The sequence below is a fragment of the Schistocerca piceifrons genome, chromosome 3 (assembly GCF_021461385.2).
Source record: "Schistocerca piceifrons isolate TAMUIC-IGC-003096 chromosome 3, iqSchPice1.1, whole genome shotgun sequence".
NCBI lineage: Eukaryota > Metazoa > Arthropoda > Insecta > Orthoptera > Acrididae > Schistocerca > Schistocerca piceifrons.
Window position 1 is genome coordinate 936,738,567 of NC_060140.1, and position 24,330 is coordinate 936,762,896.

At 43.8% G+C, this 24,330-nt stretch overlaps 2 protein-coding genes and 1 non-coding gene across 5 annotated transcripts in view; 1 reads left to right on the top strand and 2 right to left on the bottom strand.

Annotated features, from left to right (window-relative positions):
• The window catches only part of LOC124787643 (T-cell immunomodulatory protein), a 439,315-nt gene that overhangs the window by 382,854 nt on the left and 32,131 nt on the right, over nt 1–24,330 (bottom strand). The gene's annotated exons all lie outside the window — the stretch shown is intronic.
• LOC124787644 (transmembrane protein 47) overlaps nt 1–24,330 on the top strand; it is a 375,006-nt gene that overhangs the window by 151,259 nt on the left and 199,417 nt on the right. The window lies entirely within an intron of this gene.
• Trnaa-agc lies at nt 10,656–10,728 on the bottom strand. Its single transcript has one exon. It is a non-coding gene; the product is annotated as a tRNA-Ala (tRNA).

The window sequence follows — 24,330 nt, forward strand, 5'->3', positions numbered from 1 at the left end:
ATTTGTAGACTTAGAGAAAGCTTTTGACAATGTTAACTGGAATACTCTCTTTCAAATTCTGAAGGTGGCAGGGGTAAAATACAGGGAGCGAAAGGCTATTTACAATTTGTACAGAAACCAGATGGCAGTTATAAGAGTCGAGGGGCATGAAAGGGAAGCAGTGGTTGGGAAAGGAGTGAGACAGGGTTGTAGCCTCTCCCCGATGTTATTCAATCTGTATATTGAGCAAGCAGTAAAGGAAACAAAAGAAAAATTCGGAGTAGGTATTAAAATTCATGGAGAAGAAGTAAAAACCTTGAGGTTCGCCGATGACATTGTAATTCTGTCAGAGACAGCAAAGGACTTGGAAGAGCAGTTGAACGGAATGGACAGTGTCTTGAAAGGAGGATATAAGATGAACATCAACAAAAGCAAAACGAGGATAATGGAATGTAGTCAAATTAAATCGGGTGAAGCTGAGGGGATTAGATTAGGAAATGAGACACTTAAAGTAGTAAAAGAGTTTTGCTATTTAGGGAGTAAAATAACTGATGATGGTCGAAGTAGAGAGGATATAAAATGTAGACTGGCAATGGCAAGGAAATCGTTTCTGAAGAAGAGAAATTTGTTAACATCGAGTATAGATTTAAGTGTCAGGAAGTCGTTTCTGAAAGTATTTGTATGGAGTGTAGCCATGTATGGAAGTGAAACATGGACGATAACCAGTTTGGACAAGAAGAGAATAGAAGCTTTCGAAATGTGGTGCTACAGAAGAATGCTGAAGATAAGGTGGGTAGATCACGTGACTAATGAGGAGGTATTGAATAGGATTGGGGAGAAGAGAAGTTTGTGGCACAACTTGACTAGAAGAAGGGATCGGTTGGTAGGACATGTTTTGAGGCATCAAGGGATCACAAATTTAGCATTGGAGGGCAGCGTGGAGGGTAAAAATCGTAGAGGGAGACCAAGAGATCAATACACTAAGCAGATTCAGAAGGATGTGGGTTGCAGTGGGTACTGGGAGATGAAGAAGCTTGCACAGGATAGAGTAGCATGGAGAGCTGCATCAAACCAGTCTCAGGACTGAAGACCACAACAACAACAACAGTGGCGGTGTGTTTACTTTCGTCAACGAAGTGAAGATTCATTAACTAACTGTTCAGCATGCTTTTGAAAACAACTCGGTCTTTTAATTTTTGCACTTTTCCATTTTTTCTCCTTATTTGCTCAGTTTTAAGATGTTATTTTAACGCTCTTTTTTTTTCGTGAGAGGTACCGGCATGGCGTACCGACGTGTAACGTCAGAAATCAGGCACTAAGGTGGCGATACTAATGGCATACCTGGAGTTCTCAGAGAATTAAATTTTAGCTGGAAAAAAGTTAAAGCTCAGGGAATTTCATGAACTTCATAGAATCTCAGGGAATTCTGCGTTTATAACCTAACATAGGAATTGAATTTTGTAGTTCATAAAACTCAATAAATTTTAAAATATTTACTATTTTAAAGTGTGTTAACTATATAAATATTATTCCATAAAATTATGGATGTTTAAAAACTGTGGTTAAACTATTGCATATGGACCACAGCTCAGCTGAGAGGAAAGAAATGTCATTGTGGTATTCTGCCGCCCTCCTCATTTCCATTAATTTATCAGACGAGATTGATTTTCCATTCTTTAAACTGATACCAAATGTATACGTGTGGTCTTTCTGGAGAGCAAGGATGAGAGAGTTCGGTTTATGACGTATGTTTTCGGCGAAGGGGGATCGGAACGTGATGGCCGGGGGGGGGGGGGGGGGGAGAAGTTTGGCAACGTCGCCTCTCCGCATCTCTCCGGATAGGATGCCCTTTTCTGCAAATGCTTTAAGTGCTTTATTCTTTGCCTTCCTCAGTTCCGAGTTGAGCTAGTATAAGACTCTCGGCTTTCCAGCTGAGTGAGTTCGTCGAAATGACGCAACGTTTCGACCAGTGTCATTCCCATTGTCTCCTGGCGAAGAACTACTGTTCCGTTTCTTTCTTCGCTATAGAATTAAAATCCTGGAGTATTCTCAATAGTCGCCTACAGTTATGTAGCAGTGCGATCATTGCGCTTGGAGTCAATGACAACCGGTAGCCCTGTACCGCGTCATCGCTAGGGTGTTACGCTATTCCACAGCAGTCTGCCATGTTTCATAGTCAATGTAGCCACTAGAGATCCGCATTTGGTCTGTGTTCCTCATTACGTTTGCAGGCACGACAACTACTGGTATTCATATGCAATACCACTGGACGGTGTTTGTTATGTTTAAGAATGGCAACGAGTTGTCACCGCATTTCATCGGGTGTATGTGACTATAGCGGTTAACGGTAACCTCATTCTTCCGTTACTTCATTGTCATATTATTCACCTCACGACACATGTGGGGGAGAGTAGAATGCGGGAAGAACGTTTTAACCGCTAACAAAAGGTCCATTTTGTGGAATCCATAATGTGGCACACATGCGGCACGGGACTCGTGGCTGTAGTAGCGTTTTCACGCGTATGTTCAGAACGTCAACATCGAAGTCTTCAGGTACAGTCTACGAACGAATCATTGATGAACTATTAAGAATCGAGTGGAGCAGTCTACGCGTGGCTGTTCAGTGGTATTTGACGGTGTTCTATCTTTGAGCTATACAGGCGCTCGACCTCATTGCGACCTGTAATAGTCTGCTACGGTGAGACGTGGTGAACATGTTTCCCGACTGCTGAGAAACCACCAAGCTGGCCTTCTGTAGATATAAACCTAGGGAACTGTATTTTCCCATTAATGAGCACGTAAATAACCTGACAACAAAAGCGTTTACGAGAAGTCCGCAAATTTCAAGTTAACCCGATCAACCAAGTCTTTATGAAGAGGCATGTTGATTTGGGTCAGTGTATAGTATTAAATCACCATTTACTATGAAATTATCAGTCTTCATTTCAATAACCTACTCTGCAATTGCTTAATCTGTAACAGTTGCTGCAGAACCCACAGACGCGGGAGGATTAGCGGTTATCATGCCTTTTTCTTTATAAATTGAATAAGTGTAACAAAGAGGACTGGTGATTTTTTTTTTAATTTTAATCAAAAGTTTAATTACTATGTTTTTACCAGTGACGTCCAAGGTAGAAAATTCTTACTCTGTTTCTATTTGCCAATAAAATAAGTTTTCATGAAAAATTACAGCAAATACTTGGTGAAATGCTGTTCACAACTATAGAAACCAGTTACAATATCTCGGAAAAAAGAGCTGAAATCACAAAACGCCAGAGATAAATCATTTAAAAACAATCCCTCTTTGACTGTATTCATTACTCAAATTAAAGTAATAGTAACTAATTGTACATCTTATATATTAATTTTACGTGTATAAATCGAACTGCTAAAGAATATTTAAATTTTGTTATTGATAGATTAGATTAGTTTTTCGTTCCATACATCCATGCCGAGGAGATTCTCGTGGATGTGGAACATATCAATATTTTTTTTTAGTTTTTCATTTTTTTTAGATGTAGACTATTTATTTTACGACCCCTTTGTATACTGGTGACCGTTGTTGCTAAAACTACAACATCATCAGTGATCTCACAATGTATGTGAACTTTCTCTTAAATGTTGGAACCACTTGCTGCCAGCAAATCTTAATGTTCCCATCATGGGTAACGTCCGAAAACCTTCTGTTATTGATTATTTTCGGAGACGTGTCTATAACAATTTCGCAGGAATTTGATTTTGTTCGCCACATAGGAAATTGTAATTTTTCAAAAATATTGTTTTTTTAGGGTGTTGCATATCTCTTCCAAATGTTATGGTAAGCGAAATCAATTTTTTTCTGAATTCGTCAGTTACTTCTACAAATAATACTCATTATCAATTTTTCTTGCCCAAACTGTTACAGATTCTAAGTTTTCTACATCAATTAATTTAAGATTATTGTTTACTGCTACGAATAGAACACCTCTTATCTCAAGGATAGTGCCTGTACGCCAACAAAATACATTTGCTCTGGTCTATATATTTCGCTACAGTTTCTGGTTTTAGACAACTCCCGGTGTTAAGCGGACCCCCACAGCTTTTGAAATGGCGTAAAACTCTGCAGAATTTCGTAAACACGCTTTTGTGGTTGATCAGTAGTATCGCCAGATGGAATGATATTGATGTATAAGAGCATTTCGGAACTATTCCTGGCAGTGCTGCTCAGAGAACGCAGATCTATAAAATGCGCATTGTTGTTGTTATGCTCTGTAGTCCGAGGCTGGTTTGTGCAGTCTGTGCTGTGCAACCCTCTAAATCTCGCCGCAACTAGTGCAGCCGCTGACTATACTCCAGCCTTGTTCTCCATAAATAGTTTGTACCCCCTACACTCTGTCCTCCTTTACCAAGCTGGCGATTCCGTGATACCTCAGGATATTTCCTATTAACCGATCCCACTTCGTTTCAGTAGCTCCTTATTAATTACCCGATTTATCCACCTACTCATCAGCATTCTCCTGTAGCATGTAACTTATTCTAGACGGAACTGTTTATTTTCATTGTTTCACTTCCGCTCAAGGCTACACCACAGAAAATGATTTAAAAAAGAATGCCTAACATTTGAGTGTACGTTCGACATTAATAAATGTCTCGCATTCAAAAATGCACTTCTTGCGGTTGGCAGTCTGCATTTTTTGTATCCTCTTTACTTCTACAATCACATGTTTTTTTTTTTGCTCAAACAGTAAAGCTGTTTCCATTATTCACACGTACTCACTTGATTAAAAAAAAAGTTTCCAAAGACAGGTTGTAAGGGCTTAGGACGCTGAGAATAATTTCAGTATACAACCACACCATTTGGCATAACTTTTTCGACTGTCATATATGTAGCGAAAGTCTGAATAGTTTCACGAGCTAGATGTCTTTTTGCTGAGCATAAGACTGGTGATGCGCTAATTGCGCCCAGATAAACACACGAGCCGTACTTGAGCTAGTGAATTTGGTACAATAGGACAGATGTTTGCGGGACTCCTTGTCCTGACGACGAGCTGTCAAGTTCCACCTATGTCACGTCATGTAACTCCTCTTCGAGTTGTATTTCCAATGCTACAGATAGAAGTACTGTCTGTAATTCCATTTAAGAAAATGTCAGTGCCATATTCGGGACTTGCATTTTTATGTTAAAAATTACTTGTTTACTTCAGCTGTGTTTTTTTGCCGTGATGCCACCTGCCGTGTGTTGCCGGTTAGCTGTGGCACTGCGAGTGGACGTGGTTGGCGGAGCGGCCGTTAGGTGGCTCTGCGTGTTCCTTCCGCGACCGCAGCCGGAAGCTGTGCGCCGGCGTCTCTTTATGGGGCTGGAGCACGCAAGGGCCGCACGGACAAAGTGAAGACGCGCTCGTAAAGTGTGCGCTTTATCTGCCCGCCTGCCGGCCATAAACAAATCCTGCACAAGCGCCGGACTCCACTGCCGCTCCGCAGTCAAGTCTGCCAGCCATTCCCGCAGTGCGTAAACTCGCTTCCCGGGCAATGGTACTTTGCCTGCGGCGCGTCCACAGTATATTTGAAGGGGGAAAACAGCTACATTTTTCACTTCGTACTTTCTTTTACTTAATATTCAAATACACGCCAGTAAACGAATTGAAAACTAGGAAATGAAAATTGCTATTAACGTATAGTGACCTACTTGCGATTTACTATAAATGGCATAAATTCGAGCCGCCACAAATAACGTAATTTCCAAATCTACGACTCACGTCAACGTACCTTGTAGTCGTCTACTGTCTAGGGTCACAAGTCCACGGTTTCAAATGCAGACTACAGTTTTTTTTTAACTTTAGACATAACGTACAAGCAATTTATTGTTTTGGACAAAAACAGTAACACGAGATACTGCAGTGAATTATCTCACTCCCTCAGTGAATCCCTGTTCCAGGCTTCATCCTAGGCAAAAACAAAGCAGTCCCATCTTGGGTACATAGGCACATACAAAGGGCGTTCAAAAAGTTTTGCACAGTCGTCTCTAATTTTATTTTTTGCAGGAGGAGAATGAAATTTGTTGTGAACTACTTGGAACATTTAGCTATACAATGAGCCTATTCAATGTAGCCTCCATCAGCTGTGAAGCATCTGGCCCAACGTTGTTTCCATGATTTAAATGCACTTTGGTAAAATTCTGGAGATTGACTTTTACACCATCACTTCACACGGGAAATATAGTCTTTCTGACTATCAAATGTTTTACCGAGCAGGTGGGCCTTCAGATGACGAAAGAGGTAAGTCAGTCGGAGGATGAGGAAGAATTTTCCAACCCATTTACTTGATTTTCTCCTGCGTCATAAGGTCTGTATGGGGGTTTGGCATTGTCCTGGTGTAGTCTGATGAGCTGACGCTGAAGCTGTGGTCTGTGGGTCTTGATGGCACGTCACGGCTTGTCCAGTGACAAACAGTAACGGTCCCGGTTGATTGTGGAGCCAGGTTCCAAAAAGTCAATGCAAATGACACCACACTGATTCCAGGAGAAGGAGTCCATCACCTTACGGCCTGCTGTTCGTGAAAGTCTTTGTTTCTTCTTCCAAGGGGGCCTTTGTATATAGCGTGTTTCTGGAAGGAGTTGATAGAAGAATTGAAATACAGTAACTTTGGAATAGGGACTTACGGTCTTGGAAGTAATCCTGAGCCCGTGACATCTTTAGAAAGTCACGACCAGTGACAATCAGTGCACACGCGCCCTACCTCCAGCAAAGATAATGTATTTTTTCTGTGTACGTACAATTCAACGTACCAGGTAACATGCTCCGTTGGATATGGATGCAACTAGATGCAGCACCTGCGTACTTCTCAGTGCAAGTATGTGATGTACTCAACCCACGTATCCGAGGCCTTGCATCAGAAGCCGGGGTCCAGTTACATGGCCACTCACTCCTTTGATCGGAAATCTTGACTTTCATTTTTTTGAGGTGGGGGGGCTTATCAGAAGCTTCGTGTACGTGGCACCGATTCACGATGAAGAAACACTTCTCGCCATGATAATGCCAGCTGCTGATGAGGTTCGTGCGATGCCTGCTGTACTTGGTTGAATACTCTAGAATTTTCTACGAAGATGTAACACCTGTATTGAATTTGATCGTCACCATATTGAACACCTTGTGTAAAGTTCAGTAAACAGTACATTATCGTTGCTGGACGTAAGGCGCGTGTTCCAACATTCCAAAGCTTACGCTGGCCCAGGATTGCTTACAAGATCATAAGGTCGTGTTCCAAAGATGTTATATTTAGATTCCTGTTAGTTCCTTCAATTTTTGCGCAACCCTTTGAATCATCCTGTAGCATTTACAAGTGAAGTAACACCACTTTACCATAATTTACTGCGTATCACCTGGGCAGAGAATTGTACTGATGATTGGGAAAAAAGTGTAAGTCAGCACAGTTTACAGAAACTATCTCCAGCTTTGTCAAAAAATTTAGTATAGTTTATGAGTTAAGATATAATGACGTCCCTGAAATGAAGTGGCCTTCATGACCATTAACTTGGGATCCGAAAACACCGATTATGTAAAACCCAAGTCACTTTCCTCAGACCGTACCTAGAAACCGTGGCTGGAGGTAAATAGATGAGCGTCTTTTATTAAATAAAAGCTTTAAATAAAGTGCAACACGATATTTGCTAAATAAAATACATTCTTATATTGAGCCGAGTCAGTTTTCCTGCTATATTGAACTCATCTTTAGAGTGAGGATACAGAGTCTTTACACCGAAAGGAGAGTCGACTTATCCCCTTTTCCTCCCTCCTCCCTCCATCCCTCCCAATAAATATCACCATGCGGCCCAAGAATGTGAGACAGTGCTACCACTGCTTCTGCTAATACACGGGGTGTTCCAGGAGATGCTAGTGTAGACTGATTCGAATAAAACATTTTATATAAGTGTCCAATTTGTATTGCTCGTGAAGATAAAGCTGTTAGAATGAAACACAGACAAATTAACGCAGAAGATGTTAAGCAAAGGCAAATAATTAAGTTCAAACTCGATGTCCATAAAATTAACCCTCGACTATGAGTCACTTTCGAATTATCTTAAATCAGGTGTGACTCTTGTGATACACTCTCGAAGTCCTTTTACGAGGGCAGTACTATTCACAATCGAGACGATCAGTTCGTCTCTTGTGTTTAATTTTTTGTGTTATCTTCACCTTTCAACCATCCCCGCAGGCAAATATCTAAAGAGCTAATGTCTGGGGACTTAGATTTTTACGGAACATGACCATTTCCGTCGATCCATCTTTTCGGGCAACGTTAGATTTAGGTGATGTCACCTGACGACTAAAATGTACAGGTGATTCGTTATGCTGCAAGAATGAAGTCATCCTTGTAACCAAATGAACGTTTCTCAACAATGCTGGAAGCTCGTTTTCAAAAAGATCTATATACAGGGTACCTATAAGACAGTGCGGTAGCACAACAGGTCCAATCAACTGATTGTCTATCTTGCCACACAATACACGTACAGAGAAGCGATCTTGAAAACGTCTTCAGAAAAGCATGTGGGCTTCTGGCGGACCACCGATGTTACGTAATAGGGTTGTGATAGTTTCAAGGGTGAAAGTGGCTTCATCAGCAAACAGTAGTAATGGGATTACTCGGCCATTTTCAGTTAGACAGTGACAAGATTCCAATAATCTACCATCATCTCCTCGAAGTTGTCGAATCTTCTGTAAATGATACGGCCCGTGCATAGTAACATACGCCATAATATCGTGTGTGGAACACCGGTGCACGTAGGAATTTTGCGTCTGGTTGTTGCAGTAGTACGTTCTACTAACTGAAGGTTTTCTACTTCATCTGCACTCTGTTCAGTTGCACGTTCGGATGAAATGTGGTTTCTGGGCATTGCATCAGTCCCGCTCTGTTTAATTAAAACTCTTCGGTCTGGTGGTTACGAAATGGCCCACCATACACAAGCCGCAGAAGCAGCTTTTCCATTACAGGACTCGTACACAGATACCATATCGGCTCACTCAGCCTTTATAAATACGCACGTCATGCTTAAACGATACAGTAGAATTGGCCAACAAGTTAAAATAACGTTGAAAATTTCGAGTTTACTTGCTTGAAATTTTCAAAAAAAACATAAGTCGTTAAATAAACCCATAGCAACTAGAGTAGCAACACACGAGATGTAAACCTCTAATTAGCGTGATTTTTCTCTCTTGTTTTTATCAAAGCTCACTGTTGGCCATTAAAATTGCAACACTATGGAGGGGGGCGTGCAATACATGTCGAATTGACGGAAAGTGTATACATGCATGTAAATGATCAGCATTTCAACGCAAAGTAGGCGGGCGTAACTCAATTTACGTTCCGTACTGTGAATAAGTACTGTACTGAGATTCACTGGAAAAATATTCAGAAAGTGTTGTCCACCCACAAAGGAGGCAGCTTACAAAACCCTCGTTCGATCAATACTTTAATATTGATCGTCACTCTGGACCTGGACCGTATTGGTTTGAATAGAAGAAATGAAGATCGAAGAAAGAGTACCGTATTTATTCACGGGCTCACGTAGCAAACGCGAAACCGTCACAGATTGTCATACAACTCCAGGGGCAGGAGCTGCTAGAGAGGCGTTGTGCATCGCCACGTGGCCTACTGTTAAAATTCGGAGAGTGTATTCACTAGTTGAATTAACTTCTACACTGCTTCCTCCTACGTAAGTTGTGAGGAGACCATACAGGTAAAACTAGAGATACTCGAGCTCACAAAGGGACTTACCAACAGTCCCATGGACCATTGGCGTCTGGAACAGGAAAAGGGAGGTGGGGGAGGGAGTGGCAGTGGTCCACAAACTGCCCTTCGCCACACACCATAAAGCGGCTGGTTCGTTTGTGAGAAGGTGGTGGTGGTGGTAATGCCTCGTGTTAAGCCCGTTTTACACTAGCGGCATCCTGGCAAGAACTGACCGCTCGAAGTGCGTGCGCCTCTGGTGTCTGCGTCTAAATCAGCACCCAACCACGATACGAGTGTGTGTATGACGTCAGTGATCTATAGATCGTGCCGAGTGTTGAGTTCTAAATTGCAGTGTGCTGCACACTGTGAATGCGCAGAAACATCCGACTATCGTGGCGTCTGCAAACATCGGAAGTTACCCTCTTCTGGCCGAGCTCGTGCCGATTGCAGAACTGGATGCTGTTGTCTCTTCTTAATCTTTATTGTTGTCTGCTTTGTTTTCGTGACTCATTGAAAAGTTGCACTAGGCCTAATAGTGTTGTTCCGTAAGAGAGACAAAATATCTCAAAGCAAAAAGTTATGTACGTTTTACAGAGAAAAAACCTACATTGTGCATAAAAAAGAAAGTAAATAGATAAACGTGTTTTAATGAAATTGATTTCAACTGTGAAACAGTAAAAAAATTAGATGCTGTTTGCCACTTACCAAGAAAACAAGATGCAAAGATAAAGCAAAAATACGCTATTTACTGCAGTCTAGAGATCGTAGATGTGTTTGCAAGTATATATTTCATCGAGTAAATAAGTGCGTTCTCTGAAATGCTTGGATGAGACTTCTATATTCTTCAGTTCTCAGGAGTGTAAATAATTTACCACACGACCTTTGAAAACACGGTCCACTATGCATTCTGATTTGGTCATTAATAAACTCTATTATCATTGATCGAAGCAGGTGAAATGAATTAAAGTTTGAACTGCGGCCGGGACTCAAACCCGGGTCTTCTTGCTTGCTAGGCAGAAATGCTATCCATTGCACCACCGCAGTACGATGGTCAACATTGCTGCACGAAGTACCTAAGCTGAGTGCCCTCCCGGACAAAAACTTCTGTTCATTTTTCCCTTACACATTGAAGTTTGTGTTGGGGAGGGCACTCAGCTTAGGTAGTTCGTGAAGCAATGTTGACATTCGTACTGCGGTGGTGTAATGGTTGGCATTTCTGCCTAGCAAACAAGAAGACCCCGGTTCGAGTCCCGGCTGCAATACAAATTTTAATTCATTTCGTCTGCTTCGATCATTGTCATTGTCGTAGATAATAAAGAAACTTAAATGCCTCAGGGAAACATTTAATTATAAGACCTATTATGATTGCACTTTGTGCCTTCACCGTTCCGATACGAAATGCACAGCCTACAGCTGTCACAACATAGGTAATTAGCGCTGACGTGTAAACGAAAATGACCTCTAAACAAACGACTCATTACAAGTATAAAACGCCAGAGGCGCTGCAGTAGGTTGGCGTACTTCCATTAGTCAGTGGAGACAAGAAAATCGATGGCGTAAGAGGCACTTAAGGAAGAGAAACATCTGCCAGCATATAGCGGAATTAGACAGCGGCAGTGTCGTGGCCAATGACGATAGTTCGTCGTGATACGATATTGCTGCTCGCATTGGTCGCGATCCACGTATTTAAGTGCGAATACGGAATCGGTACTTTCAGCAGCAGCGACGTCACACTGAACGCCGTGCGGCATCTCAGCGGCTCTGCCGGCGACTAGCGCCCGAGAGGACACACATTACTCGCATACTCGTCTGGACCTTAGCCACATCATGTTCCTCGAGTCAGGAAATGGACTTGTGTGCAGCAGGACAAGTAGTCGCACCGCGTGACGACGTCTAAAGCACCAAAGAAGTCGGCACTGCCGTAATGGTGGCTTCCCTTGGTGCAACAGTGTAGTGAGGGGCGCCGACAGTGGTGCGCCTGACGACATTGGACACAAGAGTGGCGCCACGTAGTCTCTACAGGCGAGTAACGGGTGTGTGTGCAGCTTCACGATAGAGGCAATTACCTCTGGAGAGTCCGAAAACAACGAACGTGTATGGAGGACCGAGAAGAATGATCGTCACTGGATTGTGTTCGTCATAGTCATAAGAGCCCAGCACCTTGCGCAGTACCCAAGGTGATTACCTCTGGTACCATAGCCGGTAATTTGTACAGTGGTCTGGAGTGCTTGTTAGTAGCTGATGACTGCTGTATTCAACCTGTGTGGCCAAGTTTTGACTGCTTGAGCAACATCTGTTCTAGACCAATTACGCCAAGCAGCTAAACCCAATACCGCCGCCCTAACACTCCATTATTAAATTGGTGTAGAGATTCAACCTTGAAACTCTTGCTATTATCTCAGGGTCTAGCTGTGGTGTGACCTTTTTATCCTCAGTATCGAACTTCCGTGCAGATTTCTAAGCGTGAAGCGGCTATAAAACAAAACACTGCTTCTCTGCTTAAATAAAGTGTAGACTTCTTCTTTCTTGGCTCTACAGCTCATGATGAGCTCTGGCCTCTTCTACAATTTCCTTCCATTTCTCTCGGTCCTTTGCCAATACTCTCCAGTTTCTACAGCCCATCTTCCTAAGATCTTCGATTACTCCATCTTGCCATCTGGCTCTTGGTCGACCACGTCCTCTCTGCCTTCCTGGCTTTCCTTGTAATACTCTGTTTGGTACTTTCGTAGCATTCATGCGAGCCACATGTCCCGCCCACCTCAGTCTGATGGGTTGGTCTTCGTACATGATATACAACCCATGGTTGTATCTCCTCCTCCATCTTCCTGTTTCACACACTGGGCCGATAATTTGTCTAAGTACCTTTCTTTCAAATGCATCCAGTGTTTCAATATCTTCAGTTGTTAATGTCCAGGCTTCAGAGGCATATGTAAGCACTGGTCGTATAAGTGATTTATTCATAGTTAATTACGTGGTACGAGTCAGGGACCTTGAGGATAGAAGTCTTGTTAGGGCAAAATAGGCTATGTTGGCTAGTATTAATCTCACTTGTATTCCATCCTCTTTGTCCTTTTCCATACTAGGTCCGTCTTCCTTCATCCGTCCTTCTTTACTTTGTAGAAGTTTCGCAACAATTGTTTTTTACAGAGCGGGCAGTCAACCCTGCGTCCAACCCCTACCGGGGGACGGGTGATTTTTAATCAGGGTTTTCTTCCCTTAGCTTTTGGACACCCAACTCCCAACTGCAAGGCAATGGTTATTGTTTTGCTAGTTTTGGTCCGCCCCGGGTATTTTATTTCCCCGGTGTCCACTATATCTGGTGAAAATTCGCCAATCCATCACCTGGGGAGGCGTCCGATGGGAGACTAGCAACTCCACACGGGAATAAAGTATAGACTGGTCCCAATAAACTCTGTTTATCGTCACAAACTTTCATAAACTGTTAAAACGTTACATGGGAGGTTACTACTCCCAGAACCAACTTTATTACTGTGTCGAAGACCTCTCAGTAACATGTCTAGGAATAGTATATAACAACAATCGCTATGTACTTCATATTCGTCTTCCTTGGTGCCGGAGATCTTCCATGGCACCAGAGCTCTTTAGTTCCTCCTCTCTCCACGGAGATTACAAATGCTCTCCCGCTAGTAGACTCCGCACCTGTTGAGCAATACCTTCCACAGTATGTAGTCCGATGTTTACAAACTAATTGCGATCATGCACATCTTTACTCTGAGCTCTATATTTGACTTACTTGATGCATGTATTTTAATGAAAGGCATGGATCACTACAAGCATTACCTTTCTCGCGTGCACGAGTCGATATATCTGCATTATCCTAGACGTCTGAAGTCAATCTGATAGTATTTGTATGGAGTGTAGCCATGTATGGAAGTGAAACGTGGACGATAATTAGTTTGGACAAGAAGAGAATAGAAGCTTTCGAAATTTGGTGCTACAGAAGAATGCTGAAGATTAGATGGGTAGATCACATAAGTAATGAGGTATTGAATAGAATTTGGGAGAAGAGAAATTTGTGGCACAACTTGACTAGGAGAAGGGATCGGTTCGTGGGGAATATTCTGAGGCATCAAGGGATCACCAATTAAGTATTGGAGGGCAGTGTGGAGGGTAAAAATTGTAGAGGGAGGCCAAGAGATGAATACACTAAGCAGATTCAGAAGGATGTAGGTTGTAGTAGTTACTCAGAGATGAAGCAGCTTGCACAGGATAGAGTAGCATGGAGAGCTGCATCATACCAGTCTCAGGACTGAAGACAACAACAACATGTAAGAGGTTTGCGTGACGGTGTTTTTTAACACGTTGACGCAAGATCGCATGTTTCTCGTATTGCCCTTGATATATCTTGATAAAGATGGTGTTCGATTGTTGCCCGAACTAAAATGTTCTCCAGATCTGTCACCATCTGAAAACATCTGCTCATTGGTTGTTGAGAGACTAGCACACACGACTCACCAATCACCATCCTCGTAGAAGTCTGACAAAGAGCTGAAGCAGCATGGAATGACGTACCCGTATGTCATCCACAGTCAGTTCGACTTTATACCCAGATGAATTAGAGGCAGAGTTGCTGCAGTAGGTGGCAACTTGGTGTACTAATAAATTAAGGACCCAGTTTAGCCACAAACCATCTACAAATTTTAGTCGGGTGTTCTTCCTACTGTACTGTACACGCACAGTAAGTACAAATTTCGTTATTTAGTATCCTTCGTAATATTTCTAATTGATGGTAGCAGTGTACTTTGAGTTTGAATAACGCAAAGTTATTCAGAGGGTCGTTCATCAGAGCGCTAGCTGGATACTACTAAGTTTTATTCGCTGTGATTAGCTATATGCTGCCCGAAAGACTTTTTTTTTTATACTGGGGTACTTCTCCAGGCAAAGTTGGCAATATGGAGGACCACAGCGACGCAGCTGGCTTTGCGAATGTGAGACAGGCAGCTGCGCCCCGGTTTCCGTTGCGTCATCGGGGAGTTGAGGAGAGCTGGTCCAGCGTGCCATATGGGGACAGCGGATACGGGGAGAGGAAGGCCGCCTGCCTTTGTGGAACGCCTCTGACAGCCGCGCTGCGAATTACACGCCAACAACGGCTGCCGCTCGCAAACACATTCGGAGCTTTAGTCTGTTGTACTGCAGGCGGTAAATTTCCATACAGTTTTAATGACAGGCTGCGACTACTTGAAGCTGCTAACCCACAGTTCAACAAGAGCTAGCCTCGTCACACTACCTGTTCTCTAATGCTCCTCACGCTGATAACAGGTGGTTTAATATGTACCGCTAGAAAGCGGTGTCTACTACATACATTGTTTTGTCTTACTGTATGTACACTGGTGACCCAAAACATTGTGGCCGCTTGCTTGATGATAGCCTGTTGGTTCACGTTTCGAATGCAGTAAGTGGCGATTATGCGTGGCATGGACCGGGAAGTCCGCAGTAGGTTTCCGGAGGTGTGTGGCATCAGGTGCCACAGGTCACGCAGTTCACATAAAATTGTGGTCCGCTGGCTTGTAGACGCGGAGTTGGCGCGCGATGGCGTCCCAGATTTGTTCGACTCTGTTCGGACAAAGCGAATTTGACGGCAAAGACTACGGCGTGAATTCACTATAATGCTCCTCATCTATATCTACAGGTACATATACAGGGTGTTACAAAAAGGTACGGCCAAACTTTCCTGAAAGTTTGGCCGTACCTTTTTGTAACACCCTGTATACTTCGCGAGCCACCGTACTATGCATGGCGGAGGGTACCCCGTACCTATACTGTTCCACTCGCAGATAGAGCTAGGAAGAAAGCCTGTCTAAATGCCTTTGTATAAACCCTAATTTTTTGTATCTTACCTTCGTGGTTCGTACGCGAAATGTACGTTGGTGGCAGATCGTTCTGCAGTGGACTTCAAACGCCGGTTCTCTAAATTCTCTCAGTGGTGGTCCTCGAAAAGAAAATCGCCTTGCCGCCAGGGATTCCGATATCCTCTCCCGAGGCATCCCCGCGCGTGTTGTTCCAACCCACCGAAAACAAATCTAGCAGCCCGCCTCTGAATTGCCTCGATGTTTTCCTTTAATCGGACCAGGTGCGTATCCCAAACACTCGAGCAGTACTCAAGAGTAGAATAAAGTCTTATCGGTTTTAAAGCCGCGTCATTTCGAATAAAATTCTCGAGCCATTTCCGCCATCATCGTCAGGATAAAACTCGTTCCATTTCATATCACTTTGCAACGTTACTTCCTAGGTATTTAAACGACATGACTGTGTCAAGCAGGTCACTACTATTGCTGAATCGCTTTATTTTTTCTATATTTACAGCCAGCTACCATTCATCACACCAACTAGAAAATTTGTGTAAGTCATCTTGTATCACCCTACAGTCACTCAACTTCGACTCCTTCCTGAAACCACTCTATCACGATTATGGCCTTGTGAGACGTACAGTTCTTCTGCTGGAAGGTACCACGCCGGCAGGGGGGACATTGACAGTGAAGGGATGCAGGTAGTTCGCAATAATGTTCACGTATTCCACAGCTGCCGCGGTGTCTTCAATAAGAACCAAAGGTCTCTCAAACCCAGGTGAATATCCCCGGTAGCATAATATTGCGCCCATCGGCCCGACTCCACATCACGGTACATGTTTCGAATAACCTTTCGCCTGTACTCGTATGACAACGCATCCGGACACAACCATTGACCTGGTGTAACAAGGAACGTGATTTATCTGACCAGGCGATTTGTTCCCATTGATCTACGGTTCAAACCCGATGTACCCTTGCCCACCGTAATCCGCACGATGTCGTTTGGTCAACATGGGAAGACGTAAGGGTCGTCAGCTGCGGAGCTCGAAGTTCAACAACGCTGAGCGATGTACTCCTTAGCAGTTGTGCCAGTACCAGCATTGTACTCTGTCGTCACATCTGCCACAGTTCGCGGCCTGTTCTGCTTTACACAGCGGGCAAGCCCCCGACCTCGGCATGAACGTCTAACACCTTGTCGCGTGCTCGTGGTTTCACCGTTCCATAGATGCTCGCGACACTGGCACGCGAACAGCCGTCCAGCTTCGCAGATTCCGAGATGCTCGTTCCCTGGCGCCGGGCTATAAAGGCCTGCGTTTTGCCAAAGTAACTTATGCCTCGTGATGACTGGGTGTTGTGTGCTGTCCTTAGGTTAGTTAGGTTTAAGTAGTTCTAAGTTCTAGGGGACTGATGACCATAGATGTTAAGACCCATAGTGCACAGAGCCATTTGAACCAACCAAAGTAACTTATGTCAGTGTATTTCCCCATTTATGGCATGTATTGTCGCTAGATTGATTTCCCACTCGTTTCTCGTCCGCCGATATACGAGGGCAGTTCAATAAGTAATGCAACACATTTTTTTTTCTGAAACAGGGGTTGTTTTATTCAGCATTGAAATACACCAGGTTAGTCCTCAATCTTTTAGCTACACAACACTATTTTTCAACGTAATCTCCATTCAATGCTACGGCCTTACGCCACCTTGAAATGAGGGCCTGTATGCCTGCACGGTACCATTCCACTGGTCGATGTCGGAGCCAACGTCGTACTGCATCAATAACTTCTTCATCATCCGCGTAGTGCCTCCCACGGATTGCGTCCTTCATTGGGCCAAACATTTGGAAATCCGACGGTGCGAGATCGGGGCTGTAGGGTGCATGAGGAAGAACAGTCCACTGAAGTTTTGTGAGCTCCTCTCGGGTGCGAAGACTTGTGTGAGGTCTTGCGTTGTCATGAAGAAGGAGAAGTTCGTTCAGATTTTTGTGCCTACGAACACGCTGAAGTCGTTTCTTCAATTTCTGAAGAGTAGCACAATACACTTCAGAGTTGATCGTTTGACCATGGGGAAGGACATCGAACAGAATGACCCCTTCAGCGTCCCAGAAGACCGTAACCATGACTTTACCGGCTGAGGGTATGGCTTTAAACTTTTTCTTGGTAGGGGAGTGGGTGTGGCGCCACTCCATTGATTGCCGTTTTGTTTCAGGTTCGAAGTGATGAACCCATGTTTCATCGCCTGTAACAATCTTTGACGAGAAATTGCCACCCTCAGCCACATGACGAGCAAGCAATTCCTCACAGATGGTTCTCCTTTGCTCTTTATGGTGTTCGGTTAGACAACGAGGGACCCAGCGGGAACAAACCTTTGAATATCCCAACTGGTGAACAATTGTGACAGCACTACCAACAGAGATGTCAAGTTGAGCACTGAGTTGTTTGATGGTGATCCGTCGATCATCTCGAATGAGTGTGTTCGCACGCTCCGCCATTGCAGGAGTCACAGCTGTGCACGGCCGGCCCGCACGCGGGAGATCAGGCAGTCTTGCTTGACCTTGCGGCGATGATGACACACGCTTTGCCCAACGACTCACCGTGCTTTTGTCCACTGCCAGATCACCGTAGACATTCTGCAAGCGCCTATGAATATCTGAGATGCCCTGGTTTTCCGCCAAAAGAAACTCGATCACTGCCCGTTGTTTGCAACGCACATACGTTACAGACGCCATTTTAACAGCTCCGTACAGCGCTGCCACCTGTCGGAAGTCAATGAAACTATACGAGACGAAGCGGGAATGTTTGAAAATATTCCACAAGAAATTTCCGGTTTTTTCAACCAAAATTGGCCGAGGAAAAAAATGTGTTGCATTACTTATTGAACTGCCCTCGTAGTTTTCTAATCGCGTGACGTGCCTGCGACGCCAGCAATTGGCATTCAATCTCGCGGTGGCAGTAATAATAATATTTCATGTATAACAACATTCACTCCCCTCTCTCCCTTCGTCTTCCCTTTCGCCAGTTTTGTTCCTTTTGTCTCGCGGTAGCGTTCTCGCTTCCCGAGCACGGGGTCCCGTGTTCGATTCCCGGCGGGGTCAGGGGTTTTCACCTGCCTCGAGATGACTGGGTGTTGTTGTGTCCATCATCATCATCATCATCATCATCATCCATCACCATTACTGTCGGAGGAAGGCAATGGCAAACCACCTCCACTGGGACATTGCCTAGTACGGCGGTGCGGGTCAGTGTGTGTGAAATCTTATGAGACTTAACTGCTAAGGTCGTCAGTCCCTAAGCTTGCACACTACTTAACCTAAATTATCCTAAGGACAAACACACACACACACCCATGCCCGAGGGAGGACTCGAACCTCCGCCGGGACCAGCCGCACAGTCCATTACTGGAGCGGGTCTCTCGCATCGTTCCCCTACGCTCTCTCAAGGAGTATGGGACATGGTCATCATCATCGTCGTGCTTTCATTTGCTATTTCTCCTGGACTGAACATAACAGCTCATGAATCAAAGTAGAATGCATTTCAGTATAGAAGATAATTTTCTTTGGCTTCTGTAACACACTTGATTATATGGTTTTAACGTAGCTTTCCACGACCAAATTGGTATATCCCATTGGCAGTAATATCAAAGACAAATATGCTTACCTCCCTGCCCTCAACCCCCTACCTTACATACACACACACACACACACACACCCCTTTCACTTCCAGATACCTACTAGATCCTATGTTTTTTGCCACCTTTTCCTTTACGCATTTCCAGCCTCAGTCATGGTATATACTGACGACTCAATCGTCGACGGACGAACCGGTTTTTACCTACACACATGCAACGTGCACCCCAGTGACTCCTTGAGTAGTCTTCAGGCTGTCAAGTGCTACCCTCGACATCCATTTGTTGTGATTATCCAAGATCTCCTGTATTACCTCCACCAAAGTGAGTGGTCGGTTGTCTTTGAATGGACCGCTGGTCACGTTGGGATCCCACGGAATGAACGTGCAGTCCAGTTGGCAAAGTTAGCGCGAATTGGTGTGTCCTGCTTTCTCCGAAAACACTGCAAGCAATGAAGGCGATAACGACCATGTGGCAGTTTTCCTTCGTCCTTCTCGCAGAGAATGTGCCGTTCTGTCAGTTTCACATTGGCCACACTTGGCTTAACCGCGGCCCCATCCTACAACGTGAGGATCCACTCAATGTCGTTGAGGTGCCCATCTAAAGTTGGTCTACATCCTACTGGTGTACCATAATTTAGCCAGCTTTCGACGAAACCTTACAACTTGCTGACACGCTACCTCTGGTGCTAGCAGTCAACGCCACTTAAGGAATTGGAGAGGTGACCCGTTGTCTGCTCTGATCCAAGGAGTCCATGGCTGCCCTTGCTCGGTGGTCTGGGTTAGCGCCCGCCCTCCCCACCCTTTTAACTTTTCTTATTCTTTTACGTCTGTGGTTGGCGGACAGACTCGTCGTCATTGCTCTCTTTCCTTAGAATTTATCTTGTTTGTGTAGCTACTTTTTTCTGGTAATGAAGGGTACAGAAGCACTGGTCGAACGCAAAGGGAATGTCTCCGGCCGCATAACGTGTCCCGGGCGCCATCAGTTGGTTTCTGGGCAGAGCAATTCTCCCACTCCCAAACTTTTACCCCTCTCTTACTTCCATTTCTTTCTATCTCTTCGTTTTCTTGATTCTCGGATACAGTCGAGGTCAATGGGATTTGTCTTTTCTGTCGTTCTTCTCTGGGGTCTATTCCCGCCTTGACACACAAAGGACTAAGGGACCTCTTAGTTTGGTACCTCTAACGCCATCCATCCATCCAATACCCAATATTTTTTTTCTGGCGCAATTCATACTAGCGAATGTACTGTGCCACAATCTCATCGATTAAAAGTATGTAGAGTATAAAGTGCATGTTGATTTCAAATTTGAAACTGACCATGTATAAAAGCAACGTATCAGTATGCGAACACTCAATAGAACTTGATAACAACGCTTCGCTTTTCAGCCTCGATCAGCTGTACGGCACAGGTGTTCTCCGCAAAGGTTGGTGAGTCCTGCGCTTTGCCCTATGGGAACCTTCTAAATTGACATCTGCTGTGTGGAGATCGGGTAATCAGTACTATACATGTCATAGAGAACACACACAATCAGCGTCCGTTATATTAAACATTCTTTCCTGCTTACAATGTAACGGAATACGGCTGAAGGTGTCGTCCCCATTACAGCAATATGTAGTAACAGCTGTCGTCCCATGATCTTTCGGAAGATGGATGTACGCAGAATTTCTCTCAGTAAATAAAACATTGCCTACAAGCAATTGTTACCAATTCAACAGCTTGAAAAAAAATGTTGCACATTTTTGCATCCTCATCTCGCTGGTTGAGGTATGACCTTTTTAAACAAAGTTTGTAGTATGCGTGACTTCCTAACGTGCGTGGAGCTCGAGACACATCCGGGGCACTATCTCTCCAGGGTTGGGCCCACGGAGAGTTCACCTGAACGCCGTAGCGTGGGTTGCAGCCACGGCCACCTCGGTGTTGCGTGGTCTTCAGCGTTGGCAGGGCGCTGGACGAATGTTTTCGGAATGACACGCAATGTGTGTGACATTTTAACGAATGGGAAAACGACTGAAGTTCATTGATCTCGATTTTAGAGTTGCGATTACTTTTCAACCAAAGGCTCATCTTTCACGGAAACGTTTGCCGTCTAACACTGACTATATACGAGTAGAAGTGAATAAGAAAACATTTTGCGCTATTTCGATGGTTGTCCTCGGAGTGTGTCGGGCACTTCCCTGTTCTCAATCTAGTTGGTATCTATAGGAAAGCCTCAACCTTGCTGTAAGAGAAAAAACGCCGAAATTCTTGTCTGTTTTAGGTTTAGTTGCAGGATCACCGTGCTGAGTATCAGGGGCCACGAGGTGCCAAATGCGTGCCGTGTTTTTCGTTTGGACTACAAGTTTCCCGTCCTTGGCGTCTTTAAAAGTATATGCAAATGACATATGTATAAATAATGTAAGTGTTAAAGTTCAGGACTTATAAATAAAAATTTAGTGTTACCACAGACGTTGTAATTCTATGAGAGACGGCAAAGGACTTGGAAGATTAGTTGGACCGAATGAATAGTGTCCTGAAATACGGCTATAAGAGGAGTGTTAATAAAAGTAAAAGGAGTATAATGGGGTCTAGTCGAATTAAATTAGGTGATGCTATAGGCACTAGATTAGGAAATGACACTAAAAAAAGCAAAAGAATTTTGCTGTTCGTGCAGCTTAATTACTGACAATGGCCGAAGTAAAAAGGATATATAGAATAAAGACTTGGATGAGCAATAAATGCTCTGCGCAAAAACGTAATATATTCGGACGTAATAAAAGTACACGGGTCTTTTCCGAAAGCTTGTGTCTGCAGTGTAGCTTCGAATAGTAGCTATATGGGTGATGAACAGTACAGTCTAGAAAAGGAGTATTTGAATTGGGTCGTACGGAAGACTGAAGATTAGATGAGTAGATGGAGTAAGCAATGAAGTAGTGAATGGAATTGGGAAGAAAATAGTTCTTTGGGGAAACCTGACTAAAAGAAGGGGGTAGTTTGATAGGATAGATGCTGTGGCGCCAAGCAATAGTTAATTTTGTAATGGAAGGAAGTGGAGTGGGGGGGGGGGGAGGGGGCGGAGGTTTAAAGTGTAGAGGCTCGAATACAGTTAGCAGGTTCAACTGGCTGTAGGCAGTAGCTGTTCAGAGATGGACTATCGGACTGAAGACCACAACTACTACAATTTATTACTAATGTGTATGCATTTCCAAATTTACTTGTTTTCTGAAGGTGCAAGGGTAAAATACAGGGAGCGAACGGCTATTTAAAACTTGCACAGAAACTAGATGGCATTTGTAAGAGCCGAGGAACGGGAAAGGCAAGCAGTAGTTGAGATGGGAGTGAGGACACGGTTGTAGCCTATCCCCAATGTCGTTCAGTCTGTATAGTGAGCAAGCAGTAAATTTGGAGGAGTAATTAAGGTCCAGGGAGAAGAAATAACAATTTCCGAGGTTTGCCGATGACATTGTAATCCTGTGAGACAGCAAAGGACTTGGAAGACCAGTTGAACGGAATGGACAATGTCTAGACCAGAGGATATAAGATACCAACGAAAGTAAAAGAAGGATAATGGAATGTAGTCTAATTAAGTGGTTCTAAGGCTGTTAGATTAGGAAATGAGACTCTTGAAGTAGGCAGCGAAATAAGTGATGACGGCAGAATTAGAGAGGGCATAAAATGTTGACTGGCAAGAAAAGCTTTTCTGAAGAACAGAAATTCGTAACATCGAGTATAGATTGAAGTGTCAGGAAGTCGTTTCTGAAAGTATTCGTATGGAATGTAGCCCGGTATGGATGTGGAACATGGACGATAAACAGTAGAGACAAAAAGAGAATAGAAGCTTTTGAGATGTGGTGCTAAGAAGAATGCTGAAGATTAGATGGGTAGGTCATGTAACTAATAAGGATAGGCAGCGAAATAAGTGATGATGGCAGAATTAGAGAGGGCATAAAATGTTGACTGGCAAGAAAAGCTTTTCTGAAGAACAGAAATTCGTAACATCGAGTATAGATTGAAGTGTCAGGAAGTCGTTTCTGAAAGTATTTGTATGGAATGTAGCCCGGTATGGATGTGGAACATGGACGATAAACAGTAGAGACAAAAAGAGAATAGAAGCTTTTGAGATGTGGTGCTAAGAAGAATGCTGAAGATTAGATGGGTAGGTCATGTAACTAGTAAGGAGGTACTGAATAGAATTTGGGGGGAAAGAAATTCGTGCGACAAACTTGACTAAAAGAAGGGCTCCTTTGATAGGATACGAGGGTCACTCCAAAAGAGATGCACACTATATTTTTTTAAATCCATCTTTTATGCTACATGTTTGAAAGTTTTACAGTATGTAGGTACATCCTTTAGGAACAATATTTTCATTTCTCCACATAATTTCCATCACTCAACTGCCGCACGCCATCTTGTAACCAGCGCCTGTATACCCGCACGGTAAAATTCTGGACCAACCTGTTGGAGCCACTGTTTGGCAGCGTGCACGAGGGAGTCATCATCTTCAAACCTTGTTCCACGAAGAGAGTCTTTCAGTTTCCCAAAGAGATGGTAGTCACACGGAGCCAGGTCAGGACTGTAAGGCGGGTGTTTCAATGTTGTCCATCCGAGTTTGGTGATCGCTTCCATGGTTTTTTGACTGATATTTGGCCGTTCATTGTCGTGCAATAGCAAAACATCCTGCTTTTGCCGATGTGGTCGAACATGACTCAGTCAAGCTTGAAGTTTCTTCAGTGTCGTTACATATGCATCAGAATTTATGGTGGTTCCACGTGGCATGATGTCCACTAACAAGAGTCCTTCGGAATCGAAAAAAACCGTAGCCATAACTTTTCCAGCAGAAGTTGTGGTTTTGATTTTTTTTTTTCCTTGGGTGATTTTCCATGATGCCACTCCACTGATCGCCTCTTCGTTTCTGGTGAAAAATGATGGAGCCGTGTTTCATCACGTGTCACAATTCTCCCAAGAAATTCATCTCCACCATTCTCGTACTGTTCCAAAAGTTCGCTGCATACCGTTTTCCTTGTTTCTTTGTGAGCAACATCCTGGAAATCCACCTGGCAGAAACCTTTTTTAACGCCAACACTTGGAGTATTCTGCAAACACTTCCTTCCCCTATCCCAACGTAGCGTGACAATTCGTTCACTGTGATGCGTCTGTCAGCAGTCACCAATTCCTTAACTCTCTGCACATTGTCTGGAGTGTGTTCAGTACTAGGCCTGCCGCTGCAAGGACAATCCTC